Genomic DNA, 7,040 nt, shown 5'->3' on the forward strand with positions numbered 1-7,040 from the left:
TATTTAAGAAATGGCTATAATTTTCATAAAGTTAGTGCAATACGTTTTTGTTAAAATACTTGAATTCATTCACTAGGCTACTTTAGGTGTAGCAGGTATGTGGTATCGGCATGGGTACCTATAGATTTATGTTGTAGTATTAGTCTTTGTCTTGGCTTGGGTATGAATGTGAAAAAACATCTAGTTTTACTACACTCAAAAAAATGAATGAGGTGGATTGTTCAGTGTATATTAATTATTTATTTTCATTTTACTTAAAATATATGTTTTTGTTAAGTTAACATATGTTTTTCTAATCAAGTCTACGTAATTGTGTCTATTATTCAACGTACATAATACTAATGTGTTACTTGATCGCATAACATTTAAGTTAAGTCAATTAGGATCGATATACCTTGTATATCCACAAGGTGGCAGTAATGCAAAAACAGTTGTAATGAAACCGCGCAGAACAAGAAGGTTTCACGGCTTGTGCCTGCTCATGCGCAAGACTTCAAATTTAACTGAAAAAGGCTGTTTTGGCGCCAAGCTGCTGTTTCTTTGAGAGGTAAGACCACTTTTTTTCTTTGACTATGTTGTGTAGTATCTATATGTCCAGCATGGTTATATTTTGCGTTTGTCTTACAAGACATGTTATATCGTTTGCGTGCGCTTGTTTTACATTAGTTTTACTGGGTCCTGGACATGCTTATTTTGTGGACTGTGTAAGAAACATTTTTATTGTTTTTTGTTTTATTAAGGGATTAGCTACAGGGGTTCATGGGGTTATTCTTTCAAGGGGTTATTTTTCCATTTGCTTTCTTGGGATTCCTTTTCTGTAATCCGAGAGTCGGAAATATCGAATAGGATAGCAAGGATAGCATAAAGTGACATTTAAAATCCAAAAAGTCAAGGGCGAAAGCCACTGTGACACCATTGTTCTGCTCTATCAGTAATCTGTATTATGTAAAAATGGTCTGTAAATACAGCATGTTTCCTAGCGGAGTTATACATATCAATGTAGTTATAAATTACAGTTTGTGAAAGTACACACTTAATTTTTTTAATAAAATTATTCAAGACATATGAGTGGACAGACAATGGAGGTCGACAGACCTGGTGATAATTGCTTCTATAGAAAGTTAGCACATGGCAGTGTCAATCTCTTGCTTTTCTTCTGAGTAGTATTTTATTTAGTTGTAATTCAAACAATAATTTGCTTCTTGAAATTAAGTAATGAATTTCTTGTTTTACTTTATAAATCTCAGATCCTGCCTTTACCTGCTCCCTCCTATACTGATGTGGTGTATGTGGTATTGCTGAGCTTGTATGTGGTATGTGAACTGTTATACTTTTAAAAACAAAACTGTTTTATAAGTTAAGTTTTCTTTTGTGACCCATCCCATGCCCCTGTTATTTCTTCTCCACATCTGAACTATGGTAAAGGTTGCAGTTCAAGGGCCTGAGGCATGAAATTCTTTTCAGATCAGCTGTGATCAATATTTTTTGGAACTTGATAAATAACAATAAAAGCTGTAATGGCTCCATTAGCATTTTGTGTAAATGTTTGTGTTAAAATTATAGCTTTAATGAGGTCTTACTACATTAGTTTTAGTTTGTATATGTGTACATATAGTATGTATATTTACAGTACAGTATGTTGTGTTTGTTGACATATTTTCAGGTGGAAGCAGAATATGTGAGGATTACTACTGCTGCACATGTTCCAAGGCTTTTTACACAACTTGACCAATACACTGACCAGCTCATAAAAGTCTTCAAGAAAAAAGGAGGCGTTGCAGGGAAGAAAATTAGACAAACTTTGGCCCCAGCCACACAGGTGCGTTATTCTGTTGGTAGCAAAATATTATGGCTAATAAGATCATTTTCAAATTTAAACAGCTAGTGTATGGTAGCTGCACAGTGCACTTACATTTATATTAAGCAAGACAAAGTTTGGTACTCAAAACGTTGGAAAATTTAAATTACCTAAACATATGTAAAATCTGATCCCTTGATTTAGGTTAAACCAGAAGTGAATGTTTTTATGTTATGTTTTGAATGCAAAAAAGATGATGTATTAGTTTGTCTTTACCTCCATTATGGACATATATAATGTGGTGGAAACCCTGCCCAACAGGTTAACTATTCATGTCCATGTGATGATTAGTTGGTCTTGTGTACATGTCTATCTGTGCAGTGGATATGTCATTCATTTTGCGTATAATGTGAGTTTCTGTCATCCTAAAGTATATCTGTTTTCTCTTCCTGTATCTCTGCCACTCTCTACAGAAGGAAAGTATTGAAAAGGGGAGGGAGTGTGTCCTCAGGGCACTACCTTTTTACCTGAATGAAGACCCAAGCATCCTCTTCAAAGAATAATTGGTTGGTAATTTTAGTTTAGTTTTTTATCTGTATTAAACCAAATTTTGAATAACTAATGTTGTTGCATGTTGTTGTTGTTGTAATTTGCATGGAACCTGTTTAAATGTTTTGGGAAATCTTCTTGTATACCCAAACTATTTATATTTATCGTTGAATCTGTAGTCTGAAATAGTGGCACACTGGGGTGCATGTTCCTAATATTGTGTTTACGTCATTAAAGGGTAGCTTTGGCCCTTTTTCTTTCTTTTTTTAAAACTGGATGCCATTTTTCTATGTTTTTGTGTCTAAGCTACAGCTGTTCAGAGGGAGCTGGAACAAATTACCCTTGCTATCTTTACCATCGAAAGAGCTGATGCCAGCACTCCTCCAGCCGATGTGGGTATAACCATCTAGTGTGTCCTGCATGACCTGGAAGACCTGGCCTCTGCATGTGCACTCTTAATGGGTGGGATATATGCACTGAATCTCAGTTAACCTCAAGACTGAAAGCTTTCTTTGAAGTACTTCAGAAGCTCTTCCTTCATCTGTATGTCAGCATACTCTTGACCAAGGTACAGTTGCTCAAGAATACACTGAATGAATAAGCCAACCTTTAATTTGGATGATGAATGTTCTGTCAGATGGACAGAAGTTTTTCGGAGGCTGAATGGGAATAAAATGGTAATTTGTAAATGACAGATAACGGGAAAATTACATTTAAGAGAAATTTAGAACATTTTGAAAAGTTTGTAAACTACTACAATTTGAGAGATTTTACTGTTGTGGGGGGCTAGTAAGAGACAATCAAAAGTATTGAGATTTAAAGGATTTAATTGAGAGATGATACTGCACCAGAAATGTTGAAGGGTGGTGTGTATATTAGCGTTCAAGGCATATTGTTATGAGGTGGAAATATGTTCATATTCAGTTTGTGTTACATTGTGTGCATTGTAAAGGTAATTGCAATACATACTAAAAATAAGGGTAAGTTAGGAGGTTGATCTGATATCGTCGTGTTGGTGTTGTTCCCAGATCATCATACTAAATGTTGTTCCAGGATCAACATTGCAAGTGACCAATCAGAATGTTGTGACGTCATACTTTTGCGACTTCGGGAAAAACTGGCGTAAAACAAAAAACTGTACTTAAGCTGCGTGAAACCGCCTCTGTCCGCCGATCAACTGACCCTAACCCTAACCGTAACCCTTTAATAAACAGTAAGCAGAATTGATATTGTCCTTGCAACATTGGAATTTCATAAATGCACGAATGGCTTGGCGCGCAAAAGAATAACGTCACAACAATGTGACAACATTTTCATGATGGTCTGGGAACAACACCAACACGAGGATATCAGATCATCCAAGTTGGGAATGCAGGATGAATGTATATTTTGTGGACTTTTAAAGACGAACAATTGTTTCCATGTTAAAATGTTTACATCTGAAGTTTTTTGCCCAAACACTAGTAAAATAAATGTTGACAGTGGCAAGTGTTAAATGGTTACTGCTGTGCTGTTGCAAAAAAACTGAACGCTGACAAGCTGTTTTATTGTTAGACCATAATGTTGGCATGTTTTGTTAAAGTTTTATTTGGGATGATGTAATTTTCTTTGATTGCTAATATCAGTGGACTATTTATTATTATTATGATTATTATTGTTGTTGTTATTGTTGTTGTTGTTGTTACATAAATTTTTTTTTAAATTGTGGCTGTTGAGGTGGACACTTCACTTTGCATTGTTAAAGGAAAGCACTTCATTGGCATTGTGTTACTGGACTGACCCTAAGCAATCATTGCAAATAGCAACTTTGCTATCCATTTTAGACACTAAAAGAAAAAAACACTCACAGACCTTACTAGCATCACATGTGCATAACTCAAGTGTCATCTTATCAATGTGTTATGTGATCTTCAATGCGTTTTTTTTTCTCTCTTCTATTTCTGGTAGATACAGACATTTAATTTAAAGTCTTGATGTTGCATCTGTCTACATACTGTTAATTACTAACCCTAATGAGCTGTTGTGTTTTATTTTGGACTGGGTTTACACAAATGCTCACTGAATGTGTTGGCAATAAAAGAAATTTTAAAAAATAAGTTGGATGTACTTAATTCATTTGTGTGGAACCTGTTGACAAAATAGATTTATGTAAAACTAATTAATAAAGCACAAGGTGGCTGAAAATATAATATTTGAATTAATCTAACTTAAATTTAACATTTTACTGCCACAAATAAGAAATGTGTTGAAGTAACTAATCTAAACTATCTAACCTGAAAATATATCATCTTTGTTCATACAACATAACTTGATTTAGTTAGTCTTAAATATGTCTTGTTAATCTTAAGTAGTTTTTTTAATTAGATGAACTAAAGATTTTTGCTTTAAACTAACATAATTCAATTTCGTGGAACCTGTTGACAAAATAATTTTAATTAAAGTCAACGTTTCATTTTTTTGAGTGTATCTCCAGTGTTAGAAAATCAGCACTGCTCAGTGTTAGCCATTGTTAATCTTCAAAACTGACTAGGTTACTTTTAAACATATAACACTGTCAAAAGTGTTAATTTAACACTCAACAGTGTTGTATTTAACACTTAGAGGTGTGGACCCATATAGACACTCTCCAGTGTTAATTTAACACTGGAGATTTTGCTGTCTAAAGTAGCAGAGTTGCAATATTATTTCAATGATGTGTACGCATCAGGCCTGAACAATTTTGCTGAAAATATGAGGGATTTAGTCAAAAGATATTTAACTGACGTCTTTTAGCTCTAATGAAAGATTAGATCTCCTTCTGATGGTACACCTTTGTATTTTATAACGTCTGTTCTGGCTGAGTGGATGTAGCACAGTTGGTTTCCCTCCAACCGATTACACCAGTCACTTGAATGAACAGGGTGAACAGTGACAACCTGTAATTATCAATCTAAATTATTATAAAAAAAAAAAAAAATTATCAATCTAAGTATTTTCACCAAAGATTAATTCTTTCTGCACCACTACATCTAATCCAAATGGACTCTGTCAAATCAGCAGGAGAGAGATAGAGAGGGGAGACATTTCAATACAGACAAGTAACCCTCCCAACCCCAACCAGTGATTGTCATTTAAGACCCATTGAAGTTTTTACACAACCTACTGTTTCTATCCGATTACATTTCCTCAGTTAAATGCATTTTCCATTCACTGACTAACTGAAAGTAAAACCTTAATTAGGTGTTTTTAAATATAATGGTCAGAAGTGGATTTACGGGTCAACTGACAATCACACATTATTGGTCAGTACACTAATAAGATGCTTCAAGCTATAAATTGTATCAAGAGAAAAGTAGAAGCAGTATGTTCCTTATTAAACAGTAAGCAGTCAATACGCTAATTTATAACTCCCAAGTTATATTCTAATTAGAAATGTCTATATAAAAATCATACTGCACTTAGACAGTATTACACCTACAAACAAATGAATGTATACATTTAATTTTAAAATATACTTGTTTTTTTTGCCACCCCCTTTTTAACTGCTACAAAGGTACCTATACATTAAAAAAATACTTACAGCATAAGTGTTTTTTTCTTATATTTAGAAAAAAATGTGTTCATTTAGGTCAGGCACAGGACCAGCAGCACAGCTGGCTCTACTTTTACTTTTTTTTTTAAATACTGTTCGATTTGCTTTCACCTTCAATTCTGTTTATTGTTTAATCATTCATGAATAGTACATCATTTATTATCACTTGTTTATGCATGAGTTGTTGCCTTAGGGTTTACATTGTTTTCCCTTGAGGACTGAGACAAAACATAGCTTGAAGGTTTCTGTTGTAAAATGCTCAGTGCCACTGCTTCAAGTCAGGAATCTGCCCTTGCAAGCTGGAGAATAAATTATTACTCTTCTTGGTCTCTTTTCCTTCTGCTCTGAATATGAAAATTAGTAACATATATACAGTAGGTTAGAAATGTTCACTCTAACTGACAACTTGTTTTTTCAGTTTGTCATATTGTTATAGTTTTTGTTCACAGGATTCATTTAAGAGTATTTACTTAACTTCCTTTTTTTCCAATGCTGAACAGTGAGGTCATAACTCGCCACGTGGTCTGAGCCAACTAAATTAATTGTGAAAGTGTAAGCTCATCCCCTCGTGGGAAATCAGATACTGTATTGATCTGATAGCACTGGACTTTTCTGACTTTTGACCTTGAAAGTTGTAGGGGGTGATACATTGCTGTGTATGATCTAACTTACAATTTAACACAGGTCTGTCAATAAATCAAACCAGAATGAGCTTGAACAGCAGGGAGTTGTCTTCAGCCCTGAAATTTAGCATCAAATGTCATTATGTCACAGCGTAGCGCACTGCAGCACTCGTCCCCGCTGAAACCATTTGGCCTTTGTTTAGATAGCATACTATAAACCAGTTTTTTTGTATTAGAAATGGCACACTGAGATCTCTAGGTTCTGTTGAGGACATATGTAATTCCACAGCAAATGAATCCTGAGACTCTGGACTTCATATACCTATTTCTTTAAGCCAAAACAGATGAAGCAGATAGTCAAACATAATCAACATCAATTTACTGAAGAACCGGTCACAACTTGTTGTTCCTAAGGAGAATAGTGAAATGATGCATCAGCACTCTGATGTCTAATCTAAAGGAAATTCAACAACTTTTAATCCTCAAGGAAGCTCAATTC

The 7,040-nt window shown here is 34.5% G+C and overlaps 1 long non-coding RNA gene across 3 annotated transcripts; it reads left to right on the forward strand.

Annotated features, from left to right (window-relative positions):
• Positions 1 to 237: 237 nt before the first annotated feature.
• Positions 238 to 3,346, forward strand: LOC113034318 (uncharacterized). Of its 3 annotated transcripts, none has more exons than XR_003274149.1 (4): positions 238 to 547; positions 1,248 to 1,313; positions 1,664 to 2,364; positions 2,654 to 3,346. It is a non-coding gene; the product is annotated as an uncharacterized LOC113034318 (long non-coding RNA). The 3 variants fall into 3 exon arrangements; XR_003274148.1 differs by lacking the exon at positions 238 to 547 and having other exon boundaries at positions 554 to 1,313; positions 1,664 to 1,819; positions 2,272 to 2,364; XR_003274147.1 differs by lacking the exon at positions 238 to 547 and having other exon boundaries at positions 554 to 1,313.
• Positions 3,347 to 7,040: the final 3,694 nt, after the last annotated feature.

The sequence above is a fragment of the Astatotilapia calliptera genome, chromosome 12 (assembly GCF_900246225.1).
Source record: "Astatotilapia calliptera chromosome 12, fAstCal1.2, whole genome shotgun sequence".
NCBI lineage: Eukaryota > Metazoa > Chordata > Actinopteri > Cichliformes > Cichlidae > Astatotilapia > Astatotilapia calliptera.